Source organism: Pelodiscus sinensis, chromosome 24, assembly GCF_049634645.1.
Source record: "Pelodiscus sinensis isolate JC-2024 chromosome 24, ASM4963464v1, whole genome shotgun sequence".
Lineage (NCBI taxonomy): Eukaryota > Metazoa > Chordata > Testudines > Trionychidae > Pelodiscus > Pelodiscus sinensis.
This window is the reverse complement of record NC_134734.1, coordinates 10,956,896-10,977,320: the sequence shown is the minus strand read 5'-3', so window position 1 is coordinate 10,977,320 and position 20,425 is coordinate 10,956,896. Positions and strand designations below refer to the sequence as shown.

General features: G+C 48.8%; 3 non-coding genes across 3 annotated transcripts; 2 read left to right on the top strand and 1 right to left on the bottom strand.

The window, feature by feature from the left end:
- Positions 1–1,527: 1,527 nt before the first annotated feature.
- On the top strand, positions 1,528–1,599 carry TRNAQ-CUG (transfer RNA glutamine (anticodon CUG)). The gene has a single exon. It is a non-coding gene; the product is annotated as a tRNA-Gln (tRNA).
- A 7,301-nt stretch (positions 1,600–8,900) lies between these two features.
- Positions 8,901–8,972, top strand: TRNAQ-CUG (transfer RNA glutamine (anticodon CUG)). Its single transcript has one exon. It is a non-coding gene; the product is annotated as a tRNA-Gln (tRNA).
- Positions 8,973–17,948: 8,976 nt separating this feature from the next.
- TRNAK-UUU (transfer RNA lysine (anticodon UUU)) lies at positions 17,949–18,021 on the bottom strand. The gene has a single exon. It is a non-coding gene; the product is annotated as a tRNA-Lys (tRNA).
- Positions 18,022–20,425: the final 2,404 nt, after the last annotated feature.

Below are 20,425 nucleotides of genomic sequence, written 5' to 3'. Positions count from 1 at the left end.
AGGGCTGTGATGGGGCGGACTAGGCCCAAAGCCCCATCTGCCTCTCACTCAAGGGAGAAGAGCAGAAGAGAGGTCCTCCAGTCCAGGCAGAGTGTCAGCTTCTGCTGCAGCCAATCAGGGCCCAACAAGCTGGTATAAAAGAAGCTGCTAGGCCAGGGCCTGGCAGTTTCTAGCTGGCGCTCAAGCCTGATAGACCCAGGGACTGACTGGGAAGGCAGCAACACCTCAAACAGCTCTGAGGCTATGTCTAGACTACCCTCAGCTTCCAAAAGAAGATATGCAAATTAGGCACAAATTTGCATATCTTCTTCTGATCTCTTTTTCTGAAGAGATTTTTTCAAAAAAAAAAAAAGCAGCCTAGACTGGGTTTTTCATGCAACTCCCCCCTTTTTTCGAAAGAACTCTTATCCCTCAAAAAATGAGGATTACAGGCTGTATTGCAGGACTCAGAGGGTGAGGGGTGCAAAGAAGTGCTATGTCTACACTGCTGGGCTACGTCTAGATTGCATCCCTTTTTCGTAAAAGGGATGCAAATTAGATGTATCGCAATTGCTAATGAAGCAGGGATTTAAATCTCCCCTGCTTCATTAGCATAAAAATGGCTGCCGCTTTTTTTTGGCATGGAGCTTTGCTGGAAAAAGCACCAGTCTAGATGCGGGTCTTTTGGAAAATAAAGCCTTTTCCGAAAGATCCCTTATCCCTCTTTTTTCCGGCAAACCTCCGTGCCAAAAAAAAGCGGCAGCCATTTTTATGCTAATGAAGCAGGGGAGATTTAAATCACCGCTTCATTAGCAATTGCGATACGTCTAATTTGCATCCCTTTTATGAAAAAAGGATGCAATCTAGACGTAGCCCTTGGTTTTTTCAGCAGAAGATATGCAAATCGCTCTCTCGTTTGCATATCTTCTGCTCATCCTTTTTGTGGAAGAGGTTTTGCCACTAACAAGCCCCGTGTAGATGGGGCCATTTGTCAAGAAAAAAACCTTTTTTGCAAGATCCCTTATTCCTCAAAAAACGAGGTTTACAGGATCTTGCAAAAAAGCTGGGGGCTGTGTCATTTTTGGATCAAAGTAAGGGTACGTCTACACCACAGAGAAAGATCAAAGCTGCCCCTGTCAATATTCCAGAGTTACCAGAGTATCCAGAACTAGCTATCCCACATCTTAACAGCAAGCTTGTTATTTCGGATTCACTATTCTGACATCCCTGTAAACCTCATTCCACGAGGAGTAAGGGATGTCTTGGAATAGCAGGTTATTTCGAAATTTGGTGTGGTATAGACTGTGCCAAATTATGAAATAAGTCATTTCAAAATAAGATTGAACTAAGATCCACAATTTGTGTAGTTCAAATTGCATATCTTATTTCGAACTACAGTGCAGTGTAGATATAGCCTCAGTATTCCTGACGGGTAACAAACAAGAATGCGAATACTAATTATAAAAGAGAAAAATTTTAATTTGAATTAACATTTACTTAAAACTAGTAAGGTGAAAGAAGCCTGCTATAGCCTATAAGGTCAGGGTAGGTTCCATGGTGTAATGGTTAGCACTCTGGACTCTGAATCCAGCAATCTGAGTTCAAATCTCAGTGGAACCTTCATTTGCTTTTAAACCTATGAGTTGGTCTTAATCTTCCTACCTCTGGACAACAAATAACTATGACCAGCCTAATGGATTCAGTCTTGGGTACTTGGTGATCTACAAAGCCTGAACAAAAAAACAGTTCCCTGCTTGGAAGAACTTGTGACATGAGCAGCATCAACGGAGATTTCTTCAGTTCATGGGCAATTTAAAACCAATGGTTTTACATCAACACAGAAAATGAACAGGGGGATCGTGTTGTCATTTTTGGAACAAAGTAAATGTTTGTTCCTCAGTATTCCTGAAAGTAGCAGACAAAATGTTTTTCCTGTGGTAACTCTGTGCAGGAAAATTCCCATTATTGGAAGATTTTGGAGAAGGAGATTTGCAAAAACAAGTTTCCCACAAAAATATATTACACACCCCCACCCCCACCCCCACCCCCGACTGCAATTATTAATGAAACCAAAAATGTGTTTCCGTTCCACTGGCTAACTCCCTGCTCCCCTTCAGATACCCCACTGTCTATCCAAACAATCCTGTTGTCCAGCTTGTGTTGGATACAGACAGGGGCGGCCCGTGCCTATAGGCAAACTAGGCAGCCACCTAGGGCGCCAAGCTGCATGGGGCGCCAAATTCCAAACCCCGCCCCTTCTATTTCCCATGCCTCACCTGGAGCACGGCTTCCCTGCGGCCAGGAGGGGGGTAAGTCCTGGGAGAGTCAGCGCGTGGGGGGGTTTCCCCTGTGCCGCGGGGGGGGGGGGGTTGGCCCCGGGGGAGGAGGAATGCGGGGGTTTCCTCTGCCCCGCAGGAGGGGGAGTCATTCCTGGGGGAGGAGGAACGGAGGAATGCGGGGGTTTCCCCTGCTCTATGGGGGGGGGTCGCCCTGGGAGAGGCACATGCCGGCTTCTCTCTGGGGGGGTGGAATCTTGGGAGGAGGCGGGTGCAGGGGAATCTCTCCCCCGACTGGCACCCTGTTCCCTCTCCCTGGCCCCCAGCCCCCGAACTCCATCCCCAACCCCCTGGCCCCTCGGTCACCAGCCACCGAACTCCATCCCCAGCCTTCTGGCCCCCAGCCCCCAGCCACAGAACTCCATCCCCAGCCCCCCTCTCCCCAGCACAGAACCAAAACCCTCCGTTGATATCTGCCCTTGGGGTTGTGGGGGGGCCCCGATTGCATGGTTTGCCTAGGGCGCCAGTTGCTGGCGGCTAGTCTAGGGCTGCCACTGGATACAGATACCAGTTAACTGCATTGGGAGTTGGCAGTCTCATGAAACTAAGGGAAGGAGCCTATAAAGCTAGTCTTGTTTGCTACACACTTCTGCTTGATTCATTGCCTGCCACCCATCCCGTGCAGAGAACAAATCAAAGGTTTGAGCTAAAATATGGAGCAGCTCTTATATGTGTGAAGATCTGCAAAGCAGCTGCCTTCAGGCATCGCTTAACTCTCTGGCTGTCTGGGGTTGGGGTTTTCCAGCTTTCTTTTACTCTGTCTTTCTTTCATGCAGGGGATTGTTCCTGTGCCATGGAGGAGGAAGAGAATAGATTTGCAAAGGGGAGAGATCCATGAGCGTTTGTCCATGACTCCCCTCCAGGCTCATAAACACACAGCCAGCCCTGGGTATCTGTCAATCAGACAGCCCTGGGTATCTGTCAATCAGACAGCCCTGGGTATCTGCTTCCTACTCCAAAGTTGGACACATCTGACCTGACCCTGCCCTGGAGGCTTGGAAAAAGGAAATTCTTGGTGGCTGTGCTGTGACTCCCACCACTCCTTATTGGAGCCTCCAGTCACCCAGCATCACCACCCCATACAATTCCATTTTATCTCACCATATCTGATGTTTCCCATAAAGCCTCATCTCTTGGCGTCACGTGAGCCTGGGAGAACATGTCCCCCCCCCCCCAAAAGGCTCATTCTAACCTTCTTTTTGATGGGGGGCAGAGAGTCCATTGATTTAGAAAGAGTAAACCAAGATGGAACCATTAAATTGTCTTCTCTGCTCCCTACCAGTTTCCAGACTATCACCGCCTATCCAAGCCACCCTGCTCCCAATTTATGTCAGCTAAGTATACCAGCTAACTGAAGTGGGAGCTGGCAAGGACCACATGGGCACCCTGAATTATGATTTGAAAGTAGCCTGGTTGAAGCTCACTGGAAATTCCATAGAAGTATCATTCAATTCAGGTTCCATGATGTAATGGCTAGTACTCTGGATGCTGAATCCCGTGATCTGAGCTCAAATCTCAGTAGGACCTTTGTTTGCTTTTAAACCTGTAAGTTGGTCTTAATCTTCCTATCCTTGAAGAAAAGGGCACGTTGACACAGGAAGGCTAAACTCTAAATAAGCTACCCAACTTGACCTATGCTAATTGAGTAGCTTAAGCCAAAATAGCTTATTTTGTAACTTGGGCACGTCTATACAGCATTTACTTCAAAATAGCGCTCTCTTCCTCCAACTTCCCTTACTCCTCATGCAACGAGGTTTACAGAAATTAGAGTAAGAAGCTATGTAGATGTGCAATACGTTATGTCGGAATAACTGACCAAATAACACTGCTGGCCTAGTGGATTCAGTCTTGGGCCAGCCCCCTTTGTACTTGGTGTTGTACAAAGCCTGAACAAAAAAGTAGTTCCTTCTTGGAAGAACTTGTGACATGAGTGAGCAGCATCAACAGAGATTTCTTGAGCTCACAGGCAATTTAAAACAAATGGTTTCACATGAACATTTTTGATGAATTAAAAACCAGAGCAGGAACGGGAGTAAAGTAAATGTTTTTACCTCAGTATTCCTGAAGGTGGCAGACAAAATGTTGGAATCAGGATGGGAAAACATTTTCAAAGCGCATTTTTTTCCATTAAAAAAAATTACACTCGGTGTTCCTGAAAGTAGCAGACAAAATGTGTTGTCTGTGGAAACTCTGTGCAGGAAAATTCCCATTTTTTGGATGATTTTGTTCAGAGGATGTTGCAAAAACAAGTTTCCTACAAAAATACATCCCCCTCCAATTTTTAATGAAACCAAAATGGTGTTTTCCTGTTTCTCTTCAGACATTGCACCATCTATCCAAGCCACCCTGCCCCCCAACTTGTGTTGGTTAAATATACTAGCTAACTGCATTGGGATCTGGCACCATCATAAAACTAAGGGTGCATCTATACTGCAGTGTCTGGGAATGGCTGACTGGAGAGGGATTGCTTAAAGATTCCCTGTTCTGTTCACTCCTTCTAGGGCAGTGGTCTCCAACCTTTTTACACCCAAGATCACTTTTTAAATGACAGAGCAAGCCAAGATCTACCTCCCCACCCCTTCCTTGAAGCCCTGCCCTTTCTGTTCTCCTCCTCTCTATCACATGCTATCCCCAACCCTTACACTGCTGCTTTTCCCCCCCAGTTCTTCTGTAGGAAGAAGTTTTTCCAATATTTGGCCTGTCTAGACTTGACCAAATGTCAGAAAAAACCCTTCTTTTGGAAGCCCCCTTATTCCTCATGGAAAGAGGAATATAGGGGTGACCAAAAGATCATGTTTGCTCTGCCACTAAAAGAAGTGGAAGAACAAACGCATCCCTGGATGCAGAAGAGTTTTTCTGCGGTATCTCTGGAATCCTAAAAAACTCCTGCAGCCTAGATGTATCCTCACTGGGTTGAGACAGGATGTGTAGGCTCCGGGGTGGGAATGAAGGATTTGGGTGCGGGAAGGGGTGAGAGCTGCAAGCTCTGGAAGGAAATTTGGATGCAGGAGGAAGTGGATAAGGGAACACTGGCTGGGGGAGCGGGCGCCAGGCCAGGCAGTGTTGGGGTCAGATGTAGGGTTAAGGTACTAAGCAAGCCACAGACTTCTGGATGTGAGGATTCAGGAATTTGGGTTGGGGTATGTGAGGGGCTCAGGGCAGGGGGTTCCAGTGTATGATGGGCTGAGATCTAGGGTCTGGGGGAAAGGGAAGTGCAGGAGTGTCATGATGCTGTGACCAGATGAGGGGTTTGGCTCCAATTGGGGGTTTGTTGGCCAGGCTTCATTTTCAAATAAAATATTATGTCAAACACAAAAAGTTTCTGCATTGTCTTTATTTCCAAGAAGGGCAGGGAACCTGTTTGGACAGGGTGCCAGTGGGGACAGGTTTCTGCAGCTGGGGAAGCAAGAGGGGACAGGGTGTTGGGAGGGCAGGGCACAGGGTGCCAGTGGGGACAGGTTTCTGAGGCTGGGGAGTGGGGAGAGGGAACAGGGGGCAGTGGGGGCACTCCACTACCGCTATCGCCTCCTCCCAGGATTCTCCACCTCACCCCACCCCGAGGCAAGTCAGCTTGTGCCTCCTGCAGTGCAGCCAAAGCCCAGCGGGCACCTGTCCCGGGGCCAAACCCCCTCTCCTGTGGTGCGGCCAATCCACGGCGGGGTCAACCTGCCCCGGTTGCCTGCCCCGGGTCCAAACCCCCTCTCCTGCGGAGGGGCCAAGCCCCCATGGGCGCCTGCCCCGGGGCCAAACCCCCTCTCCCTTGGCGCGGCCAACCCGCGGTGGGGCCAAACCCCCACGGGTGTTTGCCCTGGGGCCAAACCCCTCTCCCACGGCAGGGCCCAGCCCCCTCTCCCCCCGCGGCGGGGCCAAAGCCCTGCGGGCACCCGCCCCAAGGCCAAACCCCCCTCCCGCAGCCCGGCCCGGCCTGGCCCAGCCAACCTCTCCGAGCCTACCCCCACTCCCATGACACAGGGAAACCCCTGCGCTGGACTCACCCCTCCGTTGCTGGCGGCACAGGGAAGCCACCGCAATCCCCCTCCAGGTCCGATGCCCCCTCCCCCAGCACGCAACAGAGCTGTGGGAGGGGAGCAGCCCGCGCACTTCCAGAACCCCTGGAAGTGACGAAGGCTTCAGCCAGGACTTCCATCCACCCCGCGGGAAGCCGGCACTACACTAGAGGTAGGTAGTGGGGCTTCTTGGGAGTGGGGGAAAAATGGGGTTGGGGGTACCCAAACGCCTCACAATCGACCAGTCGATCGCGATCAACAGGTTGGTGACCACAGTTCTAGGGCATCTGGCATTGGCCATTGTTGGAAGACAGGATACTGGGCTAGATGAACCTTTGGTCTGACCCGGTCTGGCCATCCCTATGTTTACAATATTCTAGTCCCTGGAATCAAGATGGGAAACAATTTTCAAAGCACATTTTTTCCATTAAGAAAATACAAAAAAAAAATTACACTCAGTATTCCTGAAAGTAACAGACAAAATGTTTTGTCCATGGAAACTCTGTGCAGGAAAATTCCCTTTTTGGATGATTTGGGGAAGAGGGTGTTGAAAAAACAAATTTTCTACAAAAAATGAAAAAAAAACCCTTTTTTTGAAAACAGAAATGTGCTTCCATTGCACGGATTAGCTCTTGCTCCCTATCCAACACCCCTACTCCCTACCCTACTCCAGACTCGCCAGTGCCTACCAAAGCTACTCTGCTCCCAACAAGTTTTGGTTAAATATTCCAGCTAATTGTATTAGGAGCTGGCTGGGACCACAGGCGTAATCTCATTCAAAATTGTCATTGATGGAATTACATGTCTGTGCCTGGTTTTATGGGGTAATGGTGAACCCTCTGGAATCTGAACCCAGTGATCTGATTGCAAATCTCAGTGCGATTGTGGGTTGCTTCTAGGGTTGTTAAATATCGGTGAATTGAATAGTCGATTATCCTCATGAATTCTCATTGGTTACTCTACTATTCTATAGTCCCCAACAGTGTTCCCTCTAAGGTGTGCACCTGCTCATACAAAATTCTAAGCCCGCCCACCTCCTTCCCAGAGCTGCTCAGCAGCATTCACCTTCCTGCTGGACCTGGAAAGTAAGTGGTGTAGCTGCTCCCATGGTGGGGCCATGTGGCAGGCAGGGACAGGGTCAGGCCTGGGGCTGCTTTGGGGGGTGGCTGCTGGCGGGGCCAAGACTGTGTGGCGGGCAGGTTGCTGTGCTAGGGGTTAGAGCTAGAGGTGGGTGAGTTTCTGCCGCTGGGGTTCAGAGCCGTGGGCAGCCAGGTTGCTGCCACCGGGGGGTTAGAGCCACAGGCGAGAGGGGTCCTGCCACTGGGGGTTAGAGCTGTGGGCAGGTGGGTTGCTGCATCGGGGTTTGCGGCCGCATGGTGTGTGGGCTGGTGATTGTTGCCAGGATACTTAGGCCCCAGTTCTGCCAGCACAGACTTCTATCCTCACACAATCATACTGAAGGCCCTTTACATGTTGGGACCTTCCTTAATCATAGGTACCATGACAATTTTTCACCTTTTTCTTACTCATTTGGAATTAGCCACCACCAGAGGCAGGATGCCAAACTAGATGAACTTTTAATTCATTTCTGCCTCTCAAAAGGGAAATATCTGGGTTTTACTGGATTTTGTTTTGAACTAGATGAAGGGAGAAATAAAGAAAACGTTGGGGGGGGGGGTTCTGAAGCTGAGAAAAAAATGTGTGTAAAATGAGATTGTTTTGGAAACGTCTTTATTTTATATAAGGAAAGGAAAGAACAAGTCCTAGTAAACAATCAATAGCAGCATATTTATAACATTGTGGGTTTTTATTATAGCCATCCAATGTATTTTTAACTGAAAGGTTCTGGGGAAAAGGCAGAGACTAACATTAAAGACAAATGCTGCAGATTTGAGGGCCTAAGTGAATGTTCCTACTCAATATGGGTGGGTGGGCGGGCAGCTGTTGCCAGGGGTTGAGGCCGTGGCCACATGTTGGGCGGTTGCTCTGGGGGCCGGGGCTGCCTGGCTCAGGCAGGGAGGAAACTGGGTAGCCCCCTCAGAAAAGCACTGGTAACATGTGCCCAACTGCATGACATTGCTTATACACTGGATTGGCTAAATGCATAGCCAACATTGGTTGTTTGTTTTGTTAGTCAGACACACAGGTGTGTGTGGCATTTTCCAGATACATGCATCACAGGGAGGGGCCTTTGGAATGTCACATATGTGCACGGTCTGCACACGTGGATCAGATGGCTGGGTTAGGGGGCCCATGGCCCAGTCTGTTAGCTATTATGTGTAGTCACAGGAATGGCCCCACACTGGCCTCACTCCTGGGGGAGGGGGTGGGAAATCAGCCCCAGCTGTCCCCTGCCTGTCCAGCATCAGCTCTACTGTGGGGGACAATGGGAGGTCATGGGAGGGGTGTGTTCACACCCTTCGTACCAACCTGCATACAGGCCTGAGTAAACACTCTGAACACTGTGAAACAGATCTGAGGAACTCACCCATTTCCCAGGTTTTAAAACAAGAAGCAACCAGATAGTAGCCAGTCTTTGACCTTCATTAGAAATGTGCAAGGAGTGGTACAGAGCTCAGGTTCCATGGTGTAATGGTTAGCACTCTGGACTCTGAATCCAGCAATCTGAGTTCAAATCTCAGTGGGACCTTTTTGGTTTGGTTTTAAAGCTATGAATCAGTTTTAATCTTCCTGTCCCTGAGCAAAAAACAATCATCTATAACTGGCCTACTAGGTCTAGTCTTGGGCCAGGCCTATGGTGTTGAACAAACCAGGAATGAAAAAGTAGTCCCTGCTTGGAAGAATTTGTGAGACAACCAGAATCAACAGAGATTCCTTCAGTTCATTGGCAATTTAAAACAAATGGTGTCACATTTAGGGATTTGCCTTCCCCTCCCCCCCCAAAAAAAGAAAACACAAACATGAGGCAACATCCACCAAAATTTGTGAAAGAGTAAATAACTCTTCTTTATTCACTTTCTTCCCACCAGCATGATTGTACAGATTGCTATCATATTCCCCCTGAGCTGTGCTTTCCCAAGCTGAAAAGTACAATGCAGGCTCAGGTTACATGTGGCGAAGTCCGGCCTACTGATGAATGTAGCACAGTGCATCTCAACCTTTTTTTATAAAGTAACCCTTTAAAAAAAATTATAAGTACCCCCTTAAAAAAAAGTATCCCCAGTACCCACAGCTTTCAGACACACATTTTTTTTCTACCATTCCAACAAATTTGTTTAAACAACTTAATCGTAGCCGGGCAGACAATTACGTTTTTGGGTGTAAAAAGTACAAAAATAATAAAGCACTGTAAACCATAAAACAAAAATTCTGTTTTCTCCAAATTTCAGTTGTGTTGACGTAACACCCAGACTTCTCTCAAGTACCCCTAAGGGTGCTTGTACCAGTGGTTGAGAAACACTGATATAGCAGAGACTAGAGCAGTGAATTAAGGCTCAGAGTTGTTCCAGGCCTCTTTCCTCTTTCTGGAGGGCCACGTCTAGACTGGCATGATTTTCCGGAAATGCTTTTAATGGAAAAGTTTTCCGTTAAAAGCATTTTCGGAACAGAGCATCTAGATTGGCATGGACGCTTTTCCGCAAAAGCACTTTTTGCGGAAAAGCGTCCGTGCCAACCTAGACACGCTTTTCCGCAAAAAAGCCCCGATCGCCATTTTCGTGATCAGGGCTTTTTTGCGGAAAACAAATCTGAGCTGTCTACACTGGCCCTTTTGCGCAAAAGGACTTTTGCCCGAACGGGAGCAGCACAGTATTTCCGCAAGAACACTGACAATCTTACATGAGATCATCAGTGCTTTTGCGGAAATTCAAGCAGCCAGTGTAGACAGCTGGCAAGTTTTTCCGGAAAAGCGGCTGATTTTCCGGAAAAACTGGCCAATCTAGACACAGCCGAGATGTTTTGGCTGAATCTCTTTTGCTCTTGGGCACTTACACCCCTTCTTCACCCCTCCCAAACAGACCACATGAGCGGGCCCAATGACAGGACAGGGGGCAAAAGGGACAACTGATCTGAAGCCTGGTGATTCAAAAGGGCCCAGGGCTCCCAGCTGCTGCTTCTGCAGCAGTGGCAGAACCTGTAGGCCTGGTCCCTTTAAATCACTGCTGGAGAGTTGCCCAGTGCACTCCAGGTGGTTCTGAGAGCTGGGAGGATTTGCTGTGATCCAGGCAGCGCTGAGGGCAGGCAGCTCCCACCCCTCATTTCCACCTGAGGCCCCATCACTTCTGGGAACATGGAGCCAACCGCCCTCCCCACCGTGTTCAAGGGTCCAGCAAGGCTGGCAGCTCCCCTGGGTATAAGGAAACAGAACCAACCTGTGGATAAGAATTTCTCTGCAAGCCCATAACCACAGGAAGGGAAGGGGATTAAAAAAGCTGTGATCGGTTAGAAAAATGTGAGCGGAAACTCATCAGGGCTGAGTTTCTCCATCCCTAGGCGTGTCTTGCCCCGTGGATAGAGGACAGTTGTAGCCAATAATTCTCTGATGCCCTGTTTCAAATAATTATTAAATATATGAGACAGAGAGGAAGGAAAGGTTGCAACCAAATTAAATTAAGAACATTACGTCAAAGCAAAAGGAGAAAATAGCCTATTGGAAACCAGGTTTCAGGATTTCAAGATTCAGGGATCATGGAAGGAGAACTCTTCAATGATAGTGTCTGGCTTCTTGTATAACACAAGGTCTTCCCTGAATTAATTCCTGTTGGAACCAGAACAGATCTTTTAAGATGAAAAAAAAACAACAACCCATTCTCCCCGCATTGAAAAACTGCCACTTGGAAAATTTTCCCCACCACGAATTCCCCTCGCTGTGAAAAATTTGCCCCTTTGATTCCAGCCTGAGTCAGTCTCCTTCCAGCTTCCAGCAGTTGGATCTTGTTAGATCTTCATCCCCAGGACCTAGGAATCTTTTCTGCTCCCCCACATTGATACACAGGCCTGAGATCAAGTCATGGAGTACGAGAGAACCATCGAGAGTGCACAAGAACCAGCGTATTGTGGATACGGGTTACAAACTTGCATAGAAGAGCCGGCTTTTACTTAAGATGAAATCACGATAGAGCCTCCTTGGGTGACCAGGTCTGTGTAGTGGTTTTCCTCAAAGTTCAGCCCACACCTTTTGCCATGGTGCGGGTGGACCCTTGCTGGTGACACAGTTTATGTCAGGCCTTGTGTCAGGAAATTCTCTGGACCGGCTAAAATGCCACAAGTAGGGTTACCAGATGGTTTTAAAAAAATACCAGACACACTTGATCTCAGATCGGGCCGGGGGGAGGAGGGGGGAACCGGCCAGGAGAGTAGCGGGGCTGGCCAGGAGGGGGTCGGGGGGAGCAGGGCTGGCAAGGGGAGAACGAGCTGGCGGAGTGCGGGGCTGGCCCGGGTGCACGCAGATCCTGGAGTGCTGCCCATCCTGCGCAAGGTCGGCCCCACTCCCTTCCTCTCTACTGCGTAGTTGTGTATTGTCAGGCTGGTAGACATGCAGTGTGAGCATGTCTACCAGCCAGGCAGTACGCAACTACGTACTGTTACTCATGATAATAATAAAAACTTAATAAAAAAATTCTGGACATTTATATGTCCAGGATTTTCTCAATTTGTTTCCCTGACAGAAAGCTCAAATACCGGACTGTCCAGTTCAAAACCAGACACCCGGCAACCCTAGCCATAAGAAAGGAGTGTAACCATTGGTGTCTAGTTGGGTGTGTTACAGCCACAAGTGTGAATTCAGCAGCTAGAGTGACCAGATAGCAAGTGTGACAAATTGGAAGACAATTCTCCAGAAGGGGGAGAAGACAGGGCCGTATATAAGACAAGCTCCCTAATGATCTGGCCAGTTCCGGGTGCAGTTCTGCCAAGCATCCACACTGGGGCTGTGTGGCTCCATCAGACAGACAGCTGGAGCAGTGCATGCTGGCTGGGCTCCCAAACCTGCTGCATTGTGGGCCGGTCTCGGAGCTTAGGATTGTGGGAGATTTCCAGCTCCGAGCCTCAGGGAAGCGTGGGGGCCGGGCAGGGAGCTGAACCGGGTCCAAGTCATTTGCAGGCCGGCCTCTTCCTTCCCGGCATGGAGGCATCCCGGAGGCAGGCGGTGATTCTCTCCCTGGTGCAGACAGGCACTCTCATGATGGGTTACCTGCGGGCCCGCAGCGAGGCCTCTGCGGCAGCTTCGGCCCGGAGAGGCTGGGCTTTTCTGCAGGCGCTGGAGAGGCGGCTGAAGGAAGCGGAGGAGGAAGAAGAGGAGGAGGAGGAGGAATCAGGAAACGAGTCACCCGAGGAGGCCCCGGTCCCTGTTCCAGTGCCTCGACCCCGCCAGCGTGCCGCCGGCCGTCGCCCGTGGGTCCGGCCTCGCAGCACCGAGTGGTGGGACCGTACCGTGCTGGAGACCTGGACGGACCAGCAATGGCTAGAAAACTTCCGGATGCGCAAGGCCACCTTTGTGGGGCTGTGTGCCGAGCTGGCGCCTGCCCTCCAGCGCCAGCGCACCCGCATGCGGATCCCGCTCAGTGTTGAGAAGCGCGTGGCCATCACCCTCTGGAAGTTGGCCACCTCCGACTGCTACCGCTCGGTGGGCAACCAGTTTGGGGTGGGCCGCTCCACGGCTGGCGCCGTGGTGCTGGAGGTGTGCCGGGCCATCCAGCGGGTGCTGCTGCGCCGTACCATCGAGGTGGGTGATGCCCGGGAAGTTGCAGCTGGCTTCCGGGAGCTGGGCTTCCCCCACTGTGCCGGGGTCCTCAGTCTCACCCACATGCCCATCCAGTGCCCGCCGCATCAGGCCTCAGAGTACATCAATGGCAAAGGGTACTACTCCATGGCCCTACAGGTCTTGGTGGACCACCGAGGCCGCTTCATCAATATAAGCACCGGCTGGCCAGGGAAAGCTCATGAGGCCCGGATCCTGCGGAAATCCACCCTCTTCAAGAAAGGCCAGGAGGGAGCACTCTTCCCCCCAGACACGCTGGACATTGACGGGCTGGCTGTGCCCATGGTGATTCTGGGGGACGTGTCCTACCCTCTCCTGCCCTGGCTCATGACTCCCTACCCCGGGGAACCAGAGGGGGCCCAGGAGCGGTTCAATGAGGCCCTGAGCCGGTGCCGGCAGCCAGTGGAGCAAGCTGTGGCCAGGCTGAAGGGGCGCTGGCGCTGCTTGACCACACGCAATGACTGCGCCGTGGACAACTTGCCCCGCCTCATCTCGGCCTGCTGCATCCTCCACAACATCTGTGAGCGCAAGGACGAGGTCTTCGACGAGGCCTGGGGCGTTGAGGCGCGGCGGCTGGGCGCCAGCTTTGAGCAACCTGAGAAGACGCCAGAGGCAGAGGGAGAGGCTGGTGGGGCGGCTGCCCATATCAGAGATGCATTGTGCACCTACTTGGAGAGCCAGTTCTAGGGGCAGCTCAGGACTTCCAGCGGGGCACTGGGCTGGGATAAATCAGTGCAGCTTCAATGGGATCTGCCTGCTTTTGCCCTATGGAGCTGTGGCCAGTTTACTCCAGCTGGGGATCTGGTGACTCCAATGGAGAGACGCCCATTGACACCAGCTGGGGATCTGCCCTTCTAGACTCCAGAAAGGCTGTGACATTTATGCTTGGTGTTTTCCAGATGAGCACAAATATTGCAGTCTGCCAATAAAATCAGCTGCCCCGAGAGGCAGATTTGGGGCCTAGTGTGCCCATTGAATTTTGAGTCCACGTGTCTATGTAGATTCAGGAGAGTTCAGGGTAATTCTGGACTAGAATCTGGAGTCATTCAACCTACCTGTGCCACTCAGCACCTATTACTTTATCATAACCCTTATCTGGAAGTCAGGTATCCCCAGCTTTACTAAACAGCTGGGCTGTGTCTACACTGGCACCTTTTTCCGGAAATGCTTAAAACGGAACAGTTTTCCGTTAGAAGTATTTCCGGAAAAAGAGCGTCTACATTGGCAGGATGCTTTTCTGGAAAAGCCCTTTTTCCGGAAAAGCATCTGTGGCCAATGTAGACGTGCTTTTCTGGAAAAAAAGCCCCGATCATCATTTTTGTGATCGGGGCTTTTTTGCGGAAAAGACTACTGTGCTGTCTACACTGGCCCTTTTCCGGAACAGTTTTCCGGAAAAAGGACTTTTGCTTGAGCGGGAGCAGCATAGTTTTTCCGGAAAAGCAGCTGATTTCTTACAGTAAATCATCACTGCTTTTCCGGAAATTCAAGGGGCCAGTGTAGACAGCTCGCAGCTTATTCCGTAAAAGCGGCTGCTTTTCCGGAATAAGTGGCCCAGTGTAGACACAGCCCTGGTGATGGCTTGAGCACCAAACCCCAGCTCTCCCCAGCTTCTCCATTATGAAGCAGGCCAACGGCAGAGTTGGGACCAGAATCCACATGTTCTGAGTCTCAACTGGGTCTCTTTCCATGGCTTAACCCTCCCCCAAGCCAAGCTGCCATTGCTCTTGTTCCAGCAAGGCAAATCTGTGTGTTTATTGATGCCCATGCCCCTCTCACTAGCTGTGTTTGGGGGTGTACAGGAGAGCTGCTTCCAAAAGTTTACTCCCCTCATCTTTTCCTCCATCCTCCCCCTTCCAGCATCCTCTGACTTGATTTCCCAAATCAGGTTCTCAATCCCTCATAGAAATAAATTTCCAGTTGCAAATCCAACTGGGTTGTTGAGTTAGTCCTAAGGTGGAAAATTTTGGATTCTGTGAATATCAGTTCAAAAGTCAGTGAGGCTTTGTTTCCTTTCTCCTCCTTTTCTGGACCAGATTTTATTTTCATTTCCACCTGGCACTGCCTTTCTTTTCACTTTCTCTTTGCATTCATATTCCTGCCTTTCAGAGTGGCTTTCCCAAAACTAGTAGAGCCAGTAGAATGTTTTGCTTGTTTGTTTAAACCTTTCTCTTTTTTTTAAATGAAAAAGAGTCTTTTTTTTAGATTAGAAATTTTCAGGGGAAATTGTTTATGGGAGGGTGGGGGCAGAGTTTGGCGCTCCAAAAAATTAAAATAAAATTACTCTTTAAAAATGGCAAGGGATCATTTTCCAGTGTTTCACTGATTGCTTTGTTGTTTGTTGCTTCTTTTCCCAATTGTTGGAGTGGGGAGGGGGGATTGCTTTAGAACATAAAAAAACTGTTCAAAAATAAAATTTGGAGAGTTTAAAAAGGGATTTTTTCGCTCACTGTTTTTTCACGAACTCTGACAAGTGCGTAGAACTGGAAGAAACCTCCTGAATCATCACAGGTGACCCACCATAATATCAGGCCCAAGCTTCATCTTCAGGCAAGTTTCAATTGTTGATCTCCCCCCCCCCCCAACACCTGCTAGAAGATCCCCCATTCCCAGCAAGCACAGATTCTAATAGTGCTAAGGCTTGTCCACAGATCCAGGAAAAAGAACCCAGCTCCTCTGAGTCATAAAAACAGCCAGACTGGGTCAAACCAAAGGCCCATCTAGCCAAGGGTGGCATGTGGAGTGGAGACATTAGGAGTCACATGGGCCATGGGCAGGAGGGGCTGCCCAGGAGCTGCGGGAGGACTACAGGGCATCCCCGCTATACATTGCCCCGATATACATCCATTCCACACTTAAGTTGTTGACATTCGTAGAAACTGATGCGTTAAAAGTTCTCCTATTCCCCACTCTGAAGTCGCGCAAAAAAAAAAAAAACCTGCGCCAATGGAAGTCAGCTATGGGAAAAAATTCCCTGCTTTAAGTCATTTCGCTACAAGTCCAAGTTTTTTGGAACATATCTTGGACCTATAGCAAGGATGGTCTGTAGCACAGGTGGGGCTGCTGCCTGCAGGAGGAATCCAGCCCCCCTCACACTCACTGGCCAGAGGCAAGGGAGGGGCCGCCTCCGTTGGGGGAAAAGGCAAGGTGGAGGGGGAGCAATGGTAGGCAGAGGAAGGTTGGGGAGGGGTGAAGCAGAGGAGGAGAGATGCAGAAGCTGGGCAGAGGGGGAGCATCCCAAGGGGGGGTTCGTGTGGCCCCTGGACTCCCCCTGATGGGTCGCCTCTGCATTGAGACCAGTGTCCTTCCTGTCTTCCAACAGTGACCAAGGTCAAGTGCCCCAGAAGGAATGAATGGAACAGGCAATCAAGGGCTTTTTGCCTTAGACAAGATTTCTATTAACAATTGTTGTGGCTGGGGGGGTAGGTGGAATTTTCCATCCCCTGGTTAATATCACCACTTAAATAACAGAATGGGCTTGATATGCTGCTGGGACCAGATTCTAGGCTTTGTATAGACCCTTGTGACCATATGGTCTAGCCTCCTGGATAACTGTGCCTGGAGAGCTTCCCTGAATTCTTTCCTGGCTGGATGAGAGAAGATCTGTTAGGAAAAACCCTCTAACCTTGATCTGAAAACCGCTAGTTGTCACTGAGGTTTGGGGTGATTTGGTTGTTACTTTTTCCCAAGCTTTCAGCGTTCAACAAAATATCCCAACCTTTCTCATTTCAGGGTGACCCAAACTCAGTTTTTCCCCCACAATGTCCCCAGCCAAGGATAAAACAAGTTATCCCCACAGCTACTTATTCATTCCCCTGCCTACAAACCCCCACCCCCACTCCGCCCCAAATTTTTTTTCCACAAAACAAAAATCAGTATTTCATCTCTGGAACAAAAGTAAATGCCACAGTGTGGCATTTCTCACGGGAACTGGAATTCCATTCTCCAACACGAGGGAGTTCTAGGCCTGCTAGACCAAGGGCGCTGGAACAACTTTTATAATGGGGTGCTGATGCTGGAACCCATATATTGGGTGTTCGCTACTACTTCAAGCCAGGGGTACAGCTACACACCCTGCACCCTTCCCCAGAACTCCTATAAGGCCCCTCTCTTCTGTCTTGAGTAGCTGCATCTCTAGACCCTGATGAATTATCTGCACCCTTTGAAATCATTGCTTCTAAGGCCCCTGTGATTATGTAGCTTGACTTCTTGCTTGTGCAATAGCGAGCATGCAGGAGCTGACATCATGTGTTTTATTAAACTCCATGGCTGTGTCTACATTGGCCCCTATTCCGTAATAGGGATGCAAATGTAGCACTTTGGAATAGGCAAATCCGCGGGGGATTTAAATATCCCCCGTGGCATTTGCATTAACATGGCTGCCGCTTTTTTCCGGCTTGTAGATAAGCCGGAGAAAAGCGCCAGTCTGGACGCGATCCTCCGGAAAATAAGCTCTTTTCCGGAGGATCTCTTATTCTCTTGAAAGTAGGAATAAGAGATCCTCCGGAAAAGAGCTTATTTTCCGGAGGATCGCGTCCAGACTGGCGCTTTTCTCCGGCTTATCTACAAGCCGGAAAAAAGCGGCAGCCATGTTAATGCAAATGCCGTAGGGGATATTTAAATCCCCCGCGGATTTGCCTATTCCAAAGTGCTACATTTGCATCCCTATTACGGAATGGGGCCAATGTAGACACAGCCCATGGGTCCAAAGAGCAGCTCTGGGTCCATGTGTGAGCATGTCTCTCTCTCCAGCAGAACCTGGTCCAATAAAAACAATCCACTCCCCTGCCTTTTCTCTGCCACACACCCATAGAGACCCGTGTAATCCGGCAGCAAGGAGCCATGGCCAGAAACTATGCAGCTCCTGCCAACCCAGCCCAAAGGCTGAAGGGTTTGTCCAAAAAGGGAAACCGCCCGAACAGGGACTTGAACCCTGGGCCCTCAGATTAAAAGTCTGATGCTCTACCGACTGAGCTATCCGGGCTCACAAAAAAGTATTTTCTAGAAGACCTACACAAGAATGATTGAGGGACTTGTCTGAGTACTCCTGGGAATTTGTTTTTAAGGGTTTCTAAAAAGCCAGCACTTCCATGAGCAGACACAATTCATCTAGCTTGTCTGTATTTCTCTTGTCTGTGCTTGTGTTTGTGCTTTTTAAAAGATTGGATGGAAGAGGAAACAGCATGATACAGAGCAACACAAAACCAGGAACTCCCCTGCAAACAAGGCCACAAAATCTCTGTCAGAAATGCCTTTGGAAATGCAAAGCAAGCAAGAAATGCACACACAAGCAGTGCTCCAATTCACAGCCCTAACCACAGAGTCCTACGTCTCTCAGCTCCCCCTGACAATCCCCTGCCCACCAGGCAACAAAGATGAGATGGAGGGACAAAAGGCCCACCTTGGGCCCACAGCCCAGCCACGCTGCTGCCACTCAGATGGTGACCCATGGCTTTTTCCACTATGGCCAAGCACATAACAGCCACAGAAATCCAGTGAGTGACTATGACAGGAAACTGGCCTCACTGCTGAAGATGCTCTTGGCAGTGGCTCGGCAGTATGGCATTAATCAGGTACATGGTAGGTGTCTGCTTCTCCCACTACCCGGCCTTTCCTCACTCTGAAGCTAATCTTTCAGTTTTTTCTCCCTCACAGCACTCTCTTTCTGATGGAAACTATAGATCCTTTTCTTCTGGCATCGAGTCTCTTTCTTAATTTTCTCTCTCTATGGGCATGTCTGCACTGCAGCGTTATTTTGAAATAACTCCTCTTATTTCAGAATAACAAGGCAAGCCCATTATTTCAAAATAACAGGCCTCTTATTTTGAAATAATAAACCCTCATTTCGGGAAGAATAACGCCTATTTCGAAATTGTTGTTTTGCTCCACTGCTGCTATTTTGAAATAGCTCCTCCCCGGGGCCATTCAAAGTAATTACGCCCCAGTGCTTCCTGGGACACTAAATTCAGGGAGTGCATCCACATTAGAGGAAAAGTAACAGAGAGGTAGCCGTGTTAGTCTGATCTTGGTAAAACAAAAAAATCAGTCATGTAGAACTTTAAAGACTAACAAGATAGTTTATTAGGTGATGAGCTTTCATGCGGAAGACCCATTTCTTCAAATCATATTCTGAAAGTGAATTGGCATGACCATTATAAAACAGAGAGATACAATGAAAAAAGTAAACAAAGGACAAACTAACAAATCAGCTACATTGAACAGAAGGTGGAGGCAAGGGGACAAGGAAGAGACAAGGAAGGAGGAAATTTCTTATTGTAAGAGTCAATTGAGTGGCTAATCTGGAGACTGTATTAGAGGAGATGGCCTCAGACTAATTTTGAGGCTTCCCTGTAGTCTGGACATGCTATTTTGAAATAGTTATTTTGGGAATTATTATTCCGAAATAACTTCTTTCAAAATACCCTTGCCATATACCTAATTCAGATAGTATCTATCCATCTTTGTATCTAAAGACATCAATTCTACTGATCACGTATAATTTGTCTTCACTACCTTTTTTTCTTTCGTGGCTTACATCGATCTATTTCTGATGGCATTGATCAATCTATGTAGCTAACCACCTTTTTCTAATAATGTCTAATCCATCTATCGACATATAATCTGTCATTTCATTTTCTTTCTTTCTTTGTTTCCACCTATCTGTTTTGGATGGGATCTTTCTATTTCTGCTGTATTAATCACTTTAGGACGGGGTGGCCAACCCGCAGCTCTTGAGCTGCTTGCAGCTCTGCTCAAAGAAATTAGGCTCTTGCTAGTTTGGAGTCGCGCACCTGGACTGCTCACGGCCACTCTGTGCATGCACCTAGCACCCAGAGGGAGAAGTGTGTGGCTGTGGTGGCGGCGGCTCTGGTGAGACCCAGGCATTGGGTTAGAGTGGGAGGGGCTGTTGGTGCCTGACTCTGGGGGGTTGGGAGCTGAAGCACCTTAAACTCAAAGTCTTCATGAATGCAGAATAAGGCAGCTGACACAGATGTCATATTTAAATTCCAGGGCAAAAAAAGAATCAGCATGTGCCTGGTTTACACTGTGTTTCTTTAAAGAAAATGCAAAGGCTATTGTTTGCCAGGCTGAAGCAATTATTCTGAGATATGAGTCTCTCCCTTATTGTTTTTGAACCGCTCATATTTGCAGTCTGGGACAGACCTGAATTTTTGGAACTATCAAAAAGCCATAATCTTCATAAGTAAAAAAACCGAGGAAACCACACCATAGATCAACAAGCTGGAGTGAAACAGACACTTTTAATTTACTTCTCAGTTCAGTTTAATTTTCAAAAACTCACAGGACATAATATGGCAGTAGTGTTAAATTTAAAAGACATGGTGGGGATGCTTATTTTTAGTGAGAGAATATTACTGTATTTTAAA